An 18907-nucleotide genomic window follows, 5' to 3' on the forward strand; every position below is an offset into this window, starting at 1 on the left:
GGAAATACTGTGTCCCCCAAAGAAACTTTAACGCTGCATACCCCAACCGGATACAATAACTCTCCACTTACTCCATAAAAATTAGCATTTTTGTCCCAAACAAATATAACTTTGTTCTTCAAAAGGTTCTTAAAATCTAAACTCATTACTGAAATACCTTTGTGTGGGCGAGTCGGTGAAGCATTGTGCAAAACAGGAGCGCAAAAAACCAGGACACAAGGAGCACATATAGAAACAGAACTAGCGCAGACTACCAACTTTGTTGGTAGTCTGCGCTAGTCCTGTTTCTATGTGTTCCCTGTTTTTTTTTGCGCTCCTGTTCATTACTGCACCAGGTAGCACCAGTGTCTACCAACGCCATCGTAGGTGAACCATCAACAAGCACATTAACCTTGTTCTTTAACATGCACACAGACGGAGGAATAATAGGCAGCAGCGCATTGTCCAGCGACCTCACCTCCATTGGCCGCGCTGGATAGTTATCCTGCGTTGGTGGTGGAGATCGGCGCCGTGGTGACGGGGAACGGCGCACACGAAATGACGGTGTCACACTGTGGTCAGACGCTGGAGAATGGCTGCGGGGTCCCGGGAGGGATGCTCTGGCCGATAGCTGTCGATGTAGGGCTGGACGGCGCGTCGGTTCGATGCCGCCGGAGGATTTCTGTGCGCGCCGATTGCAGTAGCGGGAAATGTGACCCGCGACACCACACCGGTAGCACACGGGAATAGGCCGATCAAGCAGCTGCGCTTCATTGGACTCTTGCAAGATAGGACGCGTCGAATATTGAAATGTAGGTTCCGGGTCGATGTAGCTTTCCCGCTGTAGGCGCGGTGTACGGTTGGAGTTCGACCGAGGGTCTCTGCGCTGATAAGAGAATTGCCGGTAAATCTGGTTGGGCCTGGGTCGCGGGGTGTCCAGGTCTTCACGGAAGACGAAGTCGGTGTCATTGGCTGGTGTATAGCTGGACGTTGGTGGGCACGTACGCGCATGGGCTGGAAAAACGTATGCTTCATCCGCGAAGTCAGAGGGCGGCCGGGCAAGCAGTTTACGTAGTGAAATTTCATCCCTAACGGTTTCACGTATGGCGCACAGGAGACTTGGGGATCCAGATTCTTCGACGCTGGCCACGGTAATGACATTTGCCAGTGACCCAAACTTTGGTGCAATACGGCGTGTCTTGAGGGCCTCGAATGTTCGGCAGTGTCAAATAACGTCGGTGACCGAACTCAAGTTGTCTTTGGCAATGAGGAAGTGGTAGACGTTTTCCGCAATGCCCTTGAGCAGATGGCCTACCTTGTCTTCCTCGGTCATCACACTGTCGACGGTCTTGCATAATTTCAGTACTGCTCGATGTATGTGGTGCGAGTCTGACCTGCTGTCTGAGCTCTCTGAGCAAGTGTCTGCTCAGCTTGCCTCCTCTTTGCAGTAAGATCGCCAAAATATTCTTTGATAGCTTCTACAAAGCCTTCGCGAGTGGTCAGAGAGTCTTCGTGGTTCTCATACCATATCAAGGCGGTCTGCGTCAAGAAGAATACCACATTCGCGAGTTTTGCCACCGAATCCCAGCGGTTGATGTTGCTCACACGTTAAAAGTAAGTGAGCCACTCATCAACATCTTCCCCTGCTTGACCGTCAAAAGAACGAGGCTCTCGAAGCGGTAGCGCCGCGTTTGAGGCAGCGGATGATACATCACCAGACGGGGACAGAATGCTTAGCGTTGTTGTTCGGGACTGCTCAGTTGTCTGCTGCATTCTCAGAATAATGGGAGGAAGACCAGCGAGGTGACGGCTCCGGCGAGGCTCCAGCGGTTGGGGATGCGTCGTGAGGGTATTCGTACCCAGCGCCTGCCACCAAGTTGTTACGACGAAGGTTTGACGTCGGAGCGCTGCACAGGTCGAGGAGGCAGAGAAAGCTGGTGAACGGCTGCAAGTCCGGCAGGGGCACGAGAGTCGTTGTTGACCAAATAACTTATGGTACATACCCGCAGAGGGGGATTGGCAAGAATTGGGTAGCATAGAAAATTTTTGAAGTATACTTGCATGAAAAAAAGTGATTTGAGGGGGTCTCCTTGTCTTTATCAACGTCCTTTTCCCTTTCTTCTTCTATGTGTTTTCCTCTTCTTCAGGATTGCTGCAATTGAGTTTCTTAGCAATAAACTCCGTTTTCAGTCCAGCGTTGCGTCTGGTTTTAATCCTCACCAGTAACAAAAACCTGCGTTTTTTGTACCACCCGCGATGGTTTGTTCCTATTTCACGTACTGGATTTGGATTTGAAAGTACAAAGTACTCACTACCATCCCTTTTGAACGACATTGATTTCCAGCACCTAGATGTTCCTGCAATGCCACATGGACACATTAGCAATCTCTTCGTGTAACAATCCATTGCCTTCAGTTCTTTTTTAAGATTATGTTACCTGTGCTCTTTATGTCTACTTCGATGCAATAGTTTTTCTTCGCCTTAGAATGGGCTTGTTGAATAGGAAAATTTGGCGCATGTAGTTTTCGCCTTGCCGATGCTGCTGATGTAAAGGTGGTTGGAGCGTCGTCAAGCAGCAAATAGCTTTTACTCCAGCCACCTCTTTTAGTAGCGAAAATAAACATGATTTTATTATTAACGCGAAAGCGTTACATTTTCTGTCCGCAGACCGTGTCCGCAAACCGCGTCGGTAAAATCGTGTCCGCAGCAGTTGCGGGTAATTGAGAAGTGGTAGAGGTTAATGAGTGGTGTCAATCGATAGAGGCTGACGTAATGCTGCTACAGAGAGAGAGACAAACATTTATTCGCAGCAGGCGTGAAATATTCATCCCTAGGTGGGCAGCCTCCTCAGTCCAGGGAGCCGTTCATCCGAGTCATCTCCCAAGTCCGGTTGACCAGACTACGCTGATCCTCCAGGCTGGGCCTTGACAGCTGAGTTTCCCACTGCTCTTCGGTTAAGGCCATAGTGGTTATAGTACCATTTGATCCCTTGCATACCCACACCATAAGTTGTAGGGTGTTTGGTACGTTGCAAAATGCGCATTCATATCTTTAGGTGGTGGGTGAGATTCTGTGTAGTAGGTGCCGTGGACGTGGCTGTTGGTTTGATCCCTTGCATCCCCACACCATAAATTGTAGGGTGTTTGGTACGTTGCAAAATGCGCATTCATATCTGTAGGTGGTGGGCGAGATTCTGTGTAGTAAGGTGCCGTGGACGGGACTGTTGGTTTGATCCCTTGCATCCCCACACCATAAGTTGTAGGGTGTTTGGTACGTTGCAAAATGCGCATTCATATCTGTAGGTGGTGGGCGAGATTCTGTGTTGTAAGGTGCCGTGGACGGGACTGTTGGTTTGATCCCTTGCATCCCCACACCATAAGTTGTAGGGTGTTTGGTACGTTGCAAAATGCGCATTCATATCTGTAGGTGGTGGGCGAGATTCTGTGTTGTAAGGTGCCGTGGACGTGGCTGTTGGTTTGATCCCTTGCATCCCCACACCATAAGTTGTAGGGTGTTTGGTACGTTGCAAAATGCGCATTCATATCTTTAGGTGGTGGGTGAGATTCTGTGTAGTAGGTGCCGTGGATGTGGCTGTTGGTTTGATCCCTTGCATCATCACACCATAAATTGTAGGGTGTTTGGTACATTGCAAAATGCGCATTCATATCTGTAGGTGGTGGGCGAGATTCTGTGTAGTAAGGTGCCGTGGACGGGACTGTTGGTTTGATCCCTTGCATCCCCACACCATAAGTTGTAGGGTGTTTGGTACGTTGCAAAATGCGCATTCATATCTGTAGGTGGTGGGCGAGATTCTGTGTTGTAAGGTGCCGTGGACGGGACTGTTGGTTTGATCCCTTGCATCCCCACACCATAAGTTGTAGGGTGTTTGGTACGTTGCAAAATGCGCATTCATATCTGTAGGTGGTGGGCGTGATTCTGTGTTGTAAGGTGCCGTGGACGTGGCTGTTGGTTTGATCCCTTGCATCCCCACACCATAAGTTGTAGGGTGTTTGGTACGTTGCAAAATGCGCATTCATATCTGTAGGTGGTGGGCGAGATTCTGTGTTGTAAGGTGCCGTGGACGTGGCTGTTGGTTTGATCCCTTGCATCCCCACACCATAAATTGTAGTGTGTTTGGTGCGTTGCAAAATGCGCATTCATATCTGTAGGTGGTGGGTGAGATTCTGTGTAGTAGGTGCCGTGGATGTGGCTGTTGGTTTGATCCCTTGCATCATCACACCATAAATTGTAGGGTGTTTGGTACATTGCAAAATGCGCATTCATATCTGTAGGTGGTGGGCGAGATTCTGTGTTGTAAGGTGCCGTGGACGTGGCTGTTGGTTTGATCCCTTGCATCCCCACACCATAAGTTGTAGGGTGTTTGGTACGTTGCAAATTGTGCATTCATATCTGTTGGTGGTGGGCGAGATTCTGTGTAGTAAGGCGCCGTGGACGGGGCTGTTGGTTTGGTTTTTTCGGATGGTGACTGCTTCTTCTCTGGTTAGTTTCTTGTGGGGTGGGGAATATTTTCGTCTGTCAAGTCTGTAATGCTGGAGGATGTCTCTCAGTATATATCTTGGGTACATCCTGTGTTCTCCGAAATCCCTCTGGAAGTGGTGCCCGGTTAGCATATCCTCAGGCTGAGGCGTTGGCGGCCTCGTTTCCTTCCAAGTGAGTGTGTCCCGGAGTCCATATGATGTAGGTATCTGGGAGGTGATGAGTTGTGGTGCGACGGAGGATTTGAAGTGCTCTGCTGGAAATTTTTCGCTTTTGGTAGTTTCTGCATGAAGACTGTGCATTAGTGAAAATGACGACGTGTTCTTGGCTCGTCGAGACCGCCAAGGCAATTGCGGCTTCTTCGGGTGTGTCAGTGTCATTTGTTAAAATAGTTGCAGAGGTCTTTGCTGTAGAAAAAATAATTAGGCCAATAAGTTATTAGGTAATTAATAAGAATAACTGGTTCACAGAAAATGAAAGGCGCAGTATCTGCCACACGTGTTCTGTGGACGCCTGTACCTCGCCGTAAGCGAAGGGAGGAAGGTGGAAAGTGGAAAGAGAGAAACGGGTGCCGTAGTGGTTATGACGTCAAGGATGTGACATCACACAACCGGAACTGTAGCCGAAAAAAAAGGGGCAAAGGAAGGAATTGGCGCGCAATTTGAAAGTACCGAAGACTAAAAGGTTGTTGTTGAAAACCTTTATTTCCACCGAGAAGAAGCTCCGTTTCGGACTCCCCGGCACGCAGGCCTGATGGAGCCTTACTCAGGAGCCTCGCGAACTAAGGTCTGGTGAATATACATTGTTGCTTCACGGCCTCAGCCGCCAGGCGGATGGCTTGCTGCTGCTGAGCGGGGTCCTCGCTTCGCAGCAGGGTCTCCCAGGCGTCTCTATCTATATTTTCTTTAGCTCCTGGGCTGTTGTTACATTCCCAAATAATATGATCTAGAGTGCCCCATCTCCCACATGTTATGCAATGTAAATCCTTTTCATCTTTTGAAATTGTTGCATATACCCAAAAGGGACTAATATGATTGCCCCCTTGTAGTCTCCTCCATGCAATTGCCTCCCCGTTTCCGAGGGAACGGTCTGGCGGCGGATAGACCCTTCTGCTTAGTTTATAGTGCTCTGTAACCTCTTTATACGAGATTAGGCTATCTTTTATATCCATGCAAGAGGGCTGCTCGGCAGCCGCCCGGTGATAGAGAGCTCGGGCAAACTCGCGAGCAGCCTCATTCCCTGCAATGGATTCATGTGCTGGTATCCATATAATTTCCACGTTGCGCTCAAGCGGCCTCGATTCGAGGACTCGTTTAGCTTACTTAAATATGAACAAAGAGAACATAGATAAACTAGACAGGATACTGAGGAAATGTGCCAAGAGGGCTCTGGGACTTCCCATATCCACATCTTGAGAAAATGGGTATCCACAACAGATGGGCCGAGCTAGCTGAGGGAGTTAGAATAGCTCAGCTGGAGCGACTTAGCCAATCTGAAACAGGCAGAAAAATACTGGAATGGATAGACATCCAACCGGGATACACTGCTCATAAGACAGTGGATATCCCGGAAGAGATAAGAGCCAGGATACGCGTCCCGCCTATGCCAAAAAATATGCACCCCGAATATAACAAAGAGAGGGGCGGGCATAGAGCCAGAGCCTACGAGAAACGAATGGGAGAACAACCAGCAGAACAAGTGGCCTACGTAGATGCTGCATGTGGATGGCAAGGAGTAGCCGTATCCGCAGTAGTCGACGGAACAGGAGCACCTGTAGTATCGGCTTCAAGCCGCACGAGAGACGCCAACGCGGCGGAGGAATTGGCAGTAGCGCTCGCTTGTGTCGGTACCAAGGCTAAATTAATACTATGCGATAGCAAAAATGCGGTCAGAAATTTTGGGAAGGGAAGAATATCAGACCCATGCAGAGTAAACAAGAAGTGATGTAATGTGAGGTAGAGGATGTGACGTCACGCAACCGGAAGTATAGCCGAAAAAGGGCAAAGTACCAAAGACTAAAATGGGCAAACAAGAAGTGAATTAAGCTACTGGAAGCAACCAGAAGCAACCAACAGCAGCATCCGTGCTTTCTCATTACTCCAATGCAGATTCTGCAGGGCTCTTTAATTATTATTATAATCACAAACCTACACATTGCGATTCCGCATGCCTCCCATCTGGTGCACCATCTAATTTCGTTCTCTTTGACGAGGAGTTGATAACTGTGAGTCTTAAGCGTCTGAAACCATCTTTGTCTCCTGGACCTGATGGCATTCCAGCGGCCATAATAAAAGCCTTCAGTTGTGTTTTTGTACCAGTACTGACCGCTATGTTTATTAACTGTTTAAAAAATTATACCTTTCCTCGCGTGTGGAAAATGGCACGCGTGTTTCCAGTCTTCAAGTCAGGAAACATATCTGATGTTTACAATTATCGTCCGATTTCTCTTCTATGTGCAACTTCTAAGCTTTCGAATTAGCTTTAAACAACGTACTTTCCTTCCATCTCAAACATATCATCATACCGAATCAACATGACTTCATATCGGATCGCTCTACTTCTGCTAACCTAGCCACGTTTATGACGTATGCCTCTGCAGCAGTCCTTCAGAGAGGTCAGGTTGACACTGTGTACTGTGATATGAGCAAAACGTTCAACGTTGTTACTCACTCATTACTTCTTGAAAAGCTTCTACTCTCTGGCGTCGAAGTCTCACTCGGAGCCCTCCTACGTAACTATCTCCTTGATCTCTCCTGCTTTTTCAGTGTCAAGGGAGTGGAGTCCCTCAAGGTTCTGTATTAGGCCCGCTTCTCTTCTCCGTTTTTATTAGTGATGTTTCCTCCGCGATCAAGCACTCCTCGTTTCTTCTTTATGCTGATGATATAAAAATATTCAAGGTCATACATTCTTTTCAAGATTGCTTGTTATTGTAATCGGACATATCTGCTTTCTCTGATTGGTGTGCGAAGAATGGACTTACCCTCAATTCTTCCAAAACTAGGGTTGTCAAATTTACTCGTAAAACGCACAGCTTTCTCTACCATTATTCTGTGAATTTTTTGCTGTTGGACAGAGTTGATGAAATTAATGACCTTGGTGTACTTTTTGACCGCACCCTCCGCTTCTCCTCTCCTACTAAACGCATTGCTCAGCGGGCTTTGTGTACACTCGGATTCGTTTGTAAACTTTCGATAGAGTTCCGTACTCCATTTCCGTTCTTACAACTGTACCTGTCCATATGCTTGCCGCTCTTGGAGTACGCGTCGGTTGTTTGGGATGGCACTTGCAAATGGAACTTGGACAAGGTTGACAGAGTACAGCAAAAACGTTTACGGCTATTTCGATATCGCTTTCCTTCTGCAACTTCCTCCTCTCGCTCCATCAGGAGCACCTAACTGAATCTTCCTTCGTTGTCAGAGTAGATATAATATTTCTGTACAAACTTCTTCATAGCTATATTATGTGCCATCATCTCTTAGAGTACACGCTACTGCGCGTTCTGCGAAAGAGCATGAGGGAATTCAGGCCATTTAAAGGTATTCCGTCTGAGGCTAAAAACAGAGCTAACAGAGACGAATTCAAGAAAAAGAATGATGGTACAGTTAACCAATCTAAAACAATAATTAAGATATAGGGAGAAAAATGAGCATGGTAGCTACTGCTACCACCCCGTTTCGAAGGAGACGCTCCTATATTCCATCCATCCATCCATCCATCCATCCATCCATCCATCCATCCATCCATCCATCCATCCATCCATCCATCCATCCATCCATCCGTCCGTCCGTCCGTCCGTCCGTCCGTCCGTCCGTCCGTCCGTCCGTCCGTCCGTCCGTCCGTCCGTCCATCCATCCATCCATCCATCCATCCATCCATCCATCCATCCATCCATCCATCCATCCATCCATCCATCCATCCATCCATCCATCCATTGTATTGAAGCTAACGGCGACGTGTGTTTCCAGAATGCGACAGGTTTTACTGTGGATAGTTTTACTGATCTTTTACAGTTTTACTTGAGGTCAACTTTTATTGTTTTTGACAACCTGCCTTATTTGCAGCGCGATGGCATTTGTATTGGTTCCTGCGTGGCTCCCACCCTGTGTGACATTTTTTTATCTAAGGTCGACAAAGCTTTAGATAAGCATTTTAATGGGGGAAGGATTTTAAAGATTTTTAGATATGTTGACGACTTTATAGTGCTTTTAAGAAAACAGACTACCTTCACCTACCCCTCTACAGTAGGTGAAGTTTTAATAGCTTTCAAAAAGCATGGACTTGGGCTAAATTTTACCCATGAACTACCTGACTCATCTGCTTTACAGTTTTTAGATCTCGAACTAACATTCTGCGAAACACACGTTTGTTGGTCTTACTACCCTCGAGCGAAAAAAGATCTGCTGCCTTATGACTCGGCGCATTCCAAGACTGTGAAGAGGGATAGCATTGCAATGCATGGAATCTGCTCTCAAGAAATCGTGCCCGCATCGAATGCAAAATAGCTTCCTTAATCAGATAAGCCGACTTTTAGCGGCGGGGTTCCCCTCTTCGATCTTGATTGCTGTATGTGAGACCCTCCTCCAGAAGTTCAAGCATGGAACAGGAAAGAGCGGCTGTAATCGGGAAAAGGCCGAAAAACCTTTGGTTGCGCCGTACCTACACAAGACCACTCACAACTTAAAAAAAGTGGCCAACAGGCACGGTGTGCCGGTTGTGTTTTCGGCACCCAGTAAGTTGGGAGGGCTATGCCCCCGCATCTGTGGCCAGAAAAAGAGTGGGTGCCAAATTAATCATAAACGTCGGTTTGTGACCTGTTCCACGGGAGTGGTCTACGCTGTTCCCTTGACGTGCGGGAAGGTGTATGTTGGCAAAACCGGCCGTTGCATCAATGATCGATTAGGGGACCATTCAAGAAATGTTAAGAATTTTAAAGACAAGTACGCACATTTAGTTGCGCATATTAGTGATTGCAGCGGTTGCGTGGCCCGATTTAATGAGACGAAGAATCTCGGCAAGAGCATTGATAAGACAGCACGTCACAGCTTGGAAGCCTTTCATATCACGAAATATGGCAACAGATGCATTAGCAAGCCTTCGATATCTATCTTAAACGCTGAGGTCTGTTTTTTGGATGCGACTAATTTGTTCACCCCTTGAGCATCTTGCTTTTTTTAGTTTTTCGTTTTTTTTCCCAGTGTCTCTTGCTCGCACGTGCGTTACTGAAACTTCTTATCTTATGTAAGCTGCTGTGTATATAGGTGTTGCCTTGCTCCAATAATAATCAGTTGACAGTCGGCGCTTGTGTCTCGTCTCTTGTCTTTAGTGGTCGTGTGTGTTTGCGCTCTTTCAAAGTTTTCCATCCATCTATCCATCCATCCATCCATCCATCCATCTATCCCATCCATCCATCCATCCATCCATCCATCCATCCATCCATCCATCCATCCATCCATCCATCCATCCATCCATCCGTCCATCCATCCATCCATCCATCTATCCCATCCATCCATCCATCCATCCATCCATCCATCCATCCATCCATCCATCCATCTGTCCGTCCGTCCATCCATCCATCCATCCATCCATCCATCCATCCATCCATCCATCCATCCATCCATCCTTCCATCCATCCATCCATCTATCCCATCCATCCATCCATCCAATCATCCATCCATCCATCCATCCATCCATCCATCCCATCTATCTATCCCATCCATCCATCCATCCATCCGTCCGTCCGTCCGTCCGTCCATCCATCCATCCATCCATCCATCCATCCAATCATCCATCCGTCCGTCCGTCCGTCCGTCCGTCCATCCATCCGTCCGTGCGTCCATCCATCCATCCATCCATCCATCCATCCATCCCGTCCGTCCGTCCGTCCGTTCATCCATCCATCCATCCATCCATCCATCCATCCATCCATCCATCCATCCATTCATCCATCCATCCATCCATTCATCCCGTCCGTCCGTCCGTCCGTCCGTCCATCCATCCATCCATCCATCCATCCATCCATCCATCCATCCATCCATCCATCCATCCATCCATCCATCCATCCGTCCGTCCGTCCGTCCGTCCGTCCGTCCGTCCGTCCATCCATCCGTCCGTGCGTCCATCCATCCACCCATCCATCCATCCATCCATCCATCCATCCATCCCGTCCGTCCGTCCGTCCGTCCGTCCGTCCGTCCGTCCGTCCGTCCGTCCGTCCGTCCGTCCGTCCGTCCGTCCATCCGTCCGTGCGTCCATCCATCCATCCATCCATCCATCCATCCATCCCGTCCGTCCGTCCGTCCGTCCGTCCGTCCGTTCATCCATCCATCCATCCATCCATCCATTCATCCCGTCCGTCCGTCCGTCCGTCCGTCCGTCCGTCCGTCCATCCATCCATCCATCCATCCATCCATCCATCCATCCATCCATCCATCCATCCATCCATCCATCCATCCATCCATCCATCCATCCATCCATCCATCCATCCATCCATCCAGAAGAAGTTGAAACAAAAGAACACAACTTTTATTCGATACACACAGCAGTGGTTAGAATAGCAGCTTGGGCATGTTGGTTATGCATTACAAGATTAGAAGACGACACAATGAGCGCTGTCTTTCAACAACAACAAAAGGTTGTTGAAAGTCAGCGCTCGTTGTGTCGTCTTCTAATCATGTGCTCCCGTCCACGTTCCGCGCTGTTACCCCAAGACATAGCAGTGGGCTCAGATAAATGGCAAAATTAAGGGCAGTCGAAAGCATAGGGAAATAAAACCAGAGGGATGAAACAGGCATGAGAAATATGTGCAGAACTGTGGAAACTCGTAAAATGTATCATATGCCATATAGAAGACTCCAATAGATCAGGAAGTTCTCTCGCTGCATTTTTCATTTTCAGTGTTTGGATGCAATCACCCAATTCATCTCCTAATGAGCTATGAAACATAAAAGGTACCCAAATGCCATTCAATACTGCACATCTGCTCTCCCCGTCAAAATACATATCATATACTTGCATTTGAAATAGTGCGTATCTCTGGCGACACAATGAGTCATCGCTGCAAAAATTGCTCACTCTAGACCAGTTTGGATTGCTCTCTTGTTTTGTTCGCCCTTTCATGTGTTTTTTTTTTCTGGCAGTATTGACGCATTCTCATTGAGATATAGTAGTGCAAGATCTGTGCAGTTATGTCAGTCTTAAGAGAGGGACGCGAAATGAACGGTGTCCGCATCCAGAGTTTGCTCGTAAGCGAACTTGCTTTCTGAAAAGAAGTTTCTGTGGCAGAAGCGAGATTAAATATATTGGTAGTGGGATGCAGCAGTTTTCCACTGGTCTTGCAGTTTACAAAGGCTGATTTAGGCTTTTCTGAGAGCTGTGTTGGTGCGACAAGCCCCTGCTTTTCGGCACAAATCCCAGTAAGATAGTATATAATACAGTCTTCCACGTTTGCAGATTGGTAAGTATGATCAAACATGTCCTCACATTTTACTTCTGCGTCAACAAGGCCATCAAGGTTTCGCTTCAGCTTCTGAAGTTTACTTTCCTGGTTCGAATCATCTTGAAATGCTGATGTAAAATCTGACAGCGTAAGACTCATTTACATTCTGGATCTGGCAGTTACCAAATTTGGGTGGCTTTGATCTGTCTATACATGGACAGCATGTTGTAGAACTGAAGGAATGTCGGCATCGACGGATGCTCGTTTTGACCACCTGCCTAGCGAATTATTCCAAAAAAACCTCTCAAGAACATCCTGATTAAGCTTCCCAGTGAGCACGTATTTAACGTATGTGATGTACTCCGCCGAAGACGAAGTGAAGAGTGCAGGAGCGAATGGGAAGACGGCGATGAAGAGATAATAAAGCTGGGCGTTCGAAAGAACGGCCGCGTCTCTGCTTGTTCTCCGTCACACGTATTTAAAACCACGGACCCCAACCAGATATTTAGACAGTTACATTGAGGACAGGATTGTCACACGCAAGCCCTCAGCAGTTTACTCTGTCAGAAAGCACTCGCGGGATATTCTGCCACAATTAACCTCCCTCTCCCATGTGTTCAGCCAATGCAGAAAGGACGCTAGCACCCTCAGATCTCTCGGATGACATCGGTTGAGCGCATCAAACAGGTCATTCAGTTTGAGGGTAAAATCCACAGTGGATTTCACGTTTTCTAGACCTGACAATCCTCTGCTCTAGTAGTACTCCAGACCTTTAGCAACACTCCTGCTGAATACTTGCGTAGCCAATTTAACCCGCATTTTTTTCCGTGTTAGGTGGGTACAGCGTCAGCTTTGGAGAAGATAGCCAGGAAGCTTGCTGTCTTCAACGTACAGCTTGACCTAATGCACCCACATTACGCGGCCCACCTTAGTTAACAACACCTTCTGTTTCAGCAGGTGGTTCCTCACACATTTCACCAGATGTGGCGCATCTGAAAAAACATAAACAGTGCGCTTATCGTTCAAAGGGTGAATACATATTTTGTGCATGTTAGTGAGCCACTTACAGAGAACTGCTTACACATGGCTCTGTTAGTTGTTGCCCCATTACAAATAATGGCGTCAAAGAACACTCCCGCATCCTCAAGCAACAAAATAGCCTGCAGTACTAGTTGTGCGAGCACTGTCCCTTTTGTAGGCCCTTTGCTTGCGAAGACGGCAATCGGCTGAGAGTAGCTGTCACCAAACGCACGAAATATGAACACAAGCCCATGGTCTGCAAGTTCGTACGAAGAGCTTGACGCTTCACCAAAGCCCGCAAAGCCAGCATACGTGATTGTTTACTCTCATTTTCTTCCTAACTTGAATTTCATCTAACACTAAGATGCCATGGCGCTCAGACTTTGTGGCAATCTCCTTCTTGAAGGCCGCAAAGAAACGAGAGCCAAGTCCGCATTTGATCCGACTTTCGTACCGTGGTCACACAAGGCCAGATCTCATTGTCTCTCAGAAATGAATAACCATGATGGACTTCGAATATGCAAAAGCAGGCATATCAAAACCCAGTGCTCTGCTCTTTTGTTTCGGCATCTAGCAACAGACACACATTCCTTAATTAATTCCAGCTGAGCTGCAGGCAGCTTTAGTGCCTCCAGTTTTCCGTTCAGCACTTCAGTAGACATGCTTTACATCTTTGCTTGGGCCTGCTTCAGTTGTCCACTCAGAATTTTGACAGGTTTCATTAAGCGTTCCTCCGACCTTTTCAGTGCATTTCTTGCTCTACGGAAAGCAAGCATGCCGCCCTGATTTGGTACAGATGTGAAGCGAAAAAGCTTGATCGGTCTGGTTCAATTTTTGGTGTCAGTCACCCTCTTCTGTTGAATACGGAGCCTGTCAGAAAGCCTTTAGCACCATTTGCATGTGCTGTTGTTTACAGGAACAAGAAGGGGGCACTTTTTGTGTCGCCACCGGTTGCAAGCATGGACTGATGCACTTTCTGGATGCGCTAATGGATAAACACTAGTCTTTGGTCCTTCGCCACAGAGGGGCACTTCATGCAGGCTTTGCTGAAACATCTTGACATCTTCAATAGAAGCAATGTCGTCACTGACGTGAAACTCCTGAGTAAATAAGAGTCTTCCCATCACAACTACAGACATGCTCTCGTCAATGTCAACAATCTTTGTGGTGACCAAGTGACTTTTTTCTCCAGCAGTGATAGCGCTTGTCGTCATTCCATGCACCTTTGGGCTTGTGTTCCACTGCATTTCCGTAAAAGCTACGTTGCGGACGCCGTCCGTGTCTCGCCTGTGATATCCCCACGATATCGACGGAAGAATCGAGGATGCTGACAGCTCAAACAAGTCGTTGAAAACTTGTTGTCGGGGCCGTTCAGCTCGCTCTGTGACTTTCGTGGCGTCAACCTTTACGGGAGCAGCATTGGAGATTTCACAGTATGAACATCCGCCTCGCATTCGGAAGGTACCGGGTTCGATCCCTGGTGCCTCCGGTTACCCACCGGTTTTTCAATGGGGCTTTACCCCGGCCTGGTGCTCGGCTCTTCTGGGGTGAAATGCTTGGGAAAAAAGCGGCGCAGCGGTGGCGTAGCGGTAGAACATTCGCCTCGCATGCAAGAGGACCGGGACTCAAATCCCGGTGCCACGCAATTCTCCACCGGATAAAAAAAAAATCCGCGTGTCGATGGAATTGAATAAACAGGTTTGGGGTGCGACCTGATGCCGGTGAACACCTCCGGCAACGCACTTCCTCACCAGAACAGGAGTTGGCCACCCTGGTGCAGTAATTGGCCGCAACCTTCCATGATAAGTTCCATAAAACCCCGGCCCTCAGTCACCAGCGGCTGCGGAACAACTGACCACGGCGGCGGTCAGACCTGTGACGCAGCAGGGGGTGCTAAGAACTTCTGGCTCCGCTGGACAGGCCGCCATTGGAAGCTGACTCTGGTAACGTTTAACGCTAGAATCCTAGCTAGTGAAGCTAGTTTAGCAGTGCTGTTAGAGGAACTAGACGGTATGAAATGGGATGTCATAGGGCTTAGTCAGGTTAGGAGGCCGAATGAGGCATATACTGTTCTGAAGGATGGGCATGTACTGTGTTATAGAGGTTTACCGGAGAGGCGACAATAGGAGTAGGTTTCCTTGTCAATAAGTATATAGCGGGTAATATAGATGAATTTTATAGTATTAATGAGAGAGTGGCAGGCATCGTAATTAGGCTTAATAAGCGCTATAAACTGAAGGTTGTACAGGCCTATGCACCTACATGTAGTTATGATGACCAGGCAGTTGAAAGCTTCTACGAAGATGTAGAATCGGCAATGCCAAGGTAGGGAAAAAGCAGGCAGGAGACCAGGCATTAGGTGACAATGGCATTGGCTCTAGGAATAGCAGGGGGGAGTTACTAGTTGAGTTTGCAGAGCGTAATATGTTAAGAATCATGAATACCTTCTTCAGCCAACGGAAGAACCGGAAATGGACATGGAAGAGTCCTAACGGGGAGACTAAAAATAAAATTGACTTCATACTGTGTTCAACCCCCGCCTTTATGCAAGATGTAGAGGTAATCGGGAAAGTCCGATGCAGTGACCACAGGATGGTGAGGTTCCGAATTAGCCTACATCTGAAGAAGGAACGCAACAAATTAGTAAGAAAGAAACCCAGAAACGAATTAGCGGTGAGAGGGAGAGCAGTATACTTCAGCATCTCGCTACAGATTAGATATTCAGCTCTAACCGACGATGGCGACATTACCCTAGAAGCAATGAACAATAATTTCAGAGATATCATTACTGAGTGCGCTGCAGAAATAGGTGGTAGGATAGTCAGAGAGGATACCGGTAAGCTGTCTAAGGAGACGAAATATTTGATTAAGAAACGCCAGTGTATGAAAGCTTCCAATCGAACAAATCAGATAGAATTGGCCAAGATATCAAAGATATATCAATAAGCACAAGGTGGCCGATATAAGGAAGTATAACAGAGAGAACATTGAGCATGCTGTAAAGAACGGGGGAAGCCTTAAAGCAGTAAAGAAGAAATTGGACATAGGCAAAAACCAGATGTATGGGCTAAGGGAGAAGGCGGGCAACGTCATCACGAATATGGACAAGATAGCCAAAGTAGCCGAGGAGTTCTATACAGATCTTTACAGTAGCAAAAATAGTCAGGACCGTATTGAGATTGGTGGTAGGGAAAAACAGTCAGGCGTTCCACCAGTGACGAAGGACGAGGTCAAGAAAACTTTCGAAACTAGGAAAAGGGGGAAATCAGCTGGAGAGGATCAGATAACTATAGATTTGTTGAAGGACGGGGGGATATCGTGCTAGAAAAACTGGCCACCCTGTATACGCAGTGCCTGGTGTCATCGACGGTACCGGAACAATGGAAAAATGCAAACATTATCCTCATTCATAAGTATGCGGACGGCAAGGACCTTAAAAATTACAGCCCAATCAGCTGTTACGTATAAGGTATTGACTAAGGTAATCGCTAACAGAATCAGGACAACCTTAGACTGCAATCAAGCAAATTATCAAGCAGGTTTTCGGAAACTGTACTCTACAATCGATCATATCCATACCATCAACCAGGTGATAGAAAAATGCTCGGAATATAACCAGCCCTTATATATAGCATTCATTGATTACGAAAAAGCACTTGACTCAGTTGAAACCTCGGTGGTGATGCATACATTGCGAAATCAGGGGGTAGAGGAGCCGTACGTGAAAGTTCTGGAAGATATATATATAGTGGCCGCACAGCAACCATAGTTCTGCATAAAGAAAGTAACAAAATTCCCATCAAGAAAGGTGTTAGGCAAGGAGACACGATCTCCCCAGTGCTATTCACAGCTTATTTAGAGGAAATATTCCGAGACTTGGAATGGGAGCAGTTAGGGATAAGGGTAGATGGAGAATACCTCAGTAATCTGCGATTTGCTGATGACATTGCCTTGCTATGTAACTCGGGGGATGAACTGCGAATAATGATTGATGACCTAGACAGGGAACGTAGAAAGATAGGCTTGAAAATGAATATGCAGAAGACTAAGGTAATGTTCAACAGCCTCGGGAAGGAACAGCAGTCTACTTTAGGTAGCGAAGCACTGGAAGTAGCAGTCGAATATGTCTACTTAGGACAGGTAGTAACCGCAGATCCGGACCATGAAAAGGAAATAACAAGAAAAATAAGATTGGGATGGAGCGCATTTGGCAAGCACTCGCAGATTATGACTAGCAGCTTATCGGTATCGCTAAAGAGGAAAGTATACAACAGTTGCATCTTACCTGTATTCACCTAAGGGGGCGAAACGTGGAGGCTAACCAAGAGGGTTCTACCTAAGTTGAGAACAACGCAGAGGGCTATGGAACAAAAAATGGTAGGGGTAACATTAAGAGAGAGGAAGCGTGCAGATTGGGTCAGAGAAATAACTCTGACACTCTACTGACACTCCAGCGGAAATCAAGAAGAAATGGGCATGGGCGGGACACGTAGTGCGAAGAGAGGATAACCGATGGTCGCTTAGGGTAACAAACTGGATTTCAAGGGAAGGCAAGCGTAGCAGGGGGCGGCAGAAAGTTAGGTGGGCGGATGAGGTTAATAAGTTCGCAGGGATCAAGTGGATGCAGCTGGCACAGTACCGGGTTAATTGGAGAAATATGGGAGATGCCTTCGCCTTACAGTGGGTATAGTCAGGCTGATGATGATGATGACATCCTAAACGATCACGGTCACTCTAAGTCAAACCGCTTGCCTCTGGAGCACTCTCGGCTTCATGAGTGCGATGAACGCGCCTTTTGTTAGGAACGTTGACGAGCTGCTTGGACGCTGGTCTTTTGCGCCGTTTGTTTAGTTTCGATAAGTGCGCTGGACAATCTGGAAAAATCGACGGCACGGCGTCTTCAACCAAACATGCTCTACGTGCAGTACTTGCCAGTACGTTGCTGTTGTATTCAGCAGTCTAGGTTTTCAAAACAAAACGAGGCTCAGAATGTCTCTCACAGACATGATCCGACGGCTGAAGAACCCTATCCTTCCGCGGAATAGCGTGTCTCCACAGTTTCAGGCGGGCTTCGTATTTCGGTGCCGAAAAGAGCGAATACTTTTGCTGGCATGACTTGTGGCCGGTGCTACAACACGGTACAAAGCACTTTATTACCATTGTCTGAAGACACCCTTTTTTTTATTTTTTTTTGTTGAATACTAACCTATGTAGCTTTGCAGATTCACCTTTTTTGTTTGTTATTTTCGTTTCTTTCTTCATGCTTGTTCTTTATTGTATTGAAAGCATTGCCATTCCGCACGGCTGCTGCTGCCAACAAACGGGTTTTAGGACCTGTCAAGCTGTTTACGCAGCTTTTTTCCTCGAACCTGTCCGTTCACAGCTGTATTTTGCAAACGGAAAATAAAGCACTTACTTACTTACTTACATACACGCTCGCTGAACAATCGTAAATACGACACCTTGAAAGACACACGAAGCAGCACTGCCAGCAAAAAATGTGAGAAAGAGCTGTGGGAGGCCCAGCAGGCCCGCACTACAGTCGTGCCTCGTTAATATGGACACTTTGGTTTCCGACCAAAGCTGTCCATAAAGCGAGTCATCCAAAATAACGAGTCATAAATAAAAACAAAAAGGATTTTATTGAGAAAAAAGAATTGTAATTAGTGACTGATTTTGTATACAACAGTGCGCACTGGACTCAAAATTTCACAGATCACGGGCAATTTTGAGTGCATTATCCTTGCCATTGTTGTCTTCGAAAACTTTTAGTGCAGTCTGAAGCGACTCGCGTACCATGACACCCGTAATGGTGGGCTTTTTTTTTCTCGACCTTTCGAGCACGAACTCCTCACTGGCCGATGAACCAGCGTCCGACTCTCTACTCACCGCCACTTCAAAAATGAACTCCTCACTGAGCAAAGTAGCCGCTAAGTAGCTGCTTGAGATTCTCCTGAGGCGAGAAAACAGGTGAGC

At 47.2% G+C, this 18907-nt stretch overlaps 1 pseudogene; it reads right to left on the minus strand.

The window, feature by feature from the left end:
- Positions 1-13673: 13673 nt before the first annotated feature.
- Positions 13674-18091, minus strand: LOC146180317 (uncharacterized; annotated as a pseudogene).
- Between the last annotated feature and the right edge of the window lie 816 nt (positions 18092-18907).

Source organism: Amblyomma maculatum, chromosome 9 (genome assembly GCF_055883805.1).
Source record: "Amblyomma maculatum isolate TAMU_Amacu chromosome 9, ASM5588380v1, whole genome shotgun sequence".
Classification (NCBI taxonomy): Eukaryota; Metazoa; Arthropoda; class Arachnida; order Ixodida; family Ixodidae; genus Amblyomma; species Amblyomma maculatum.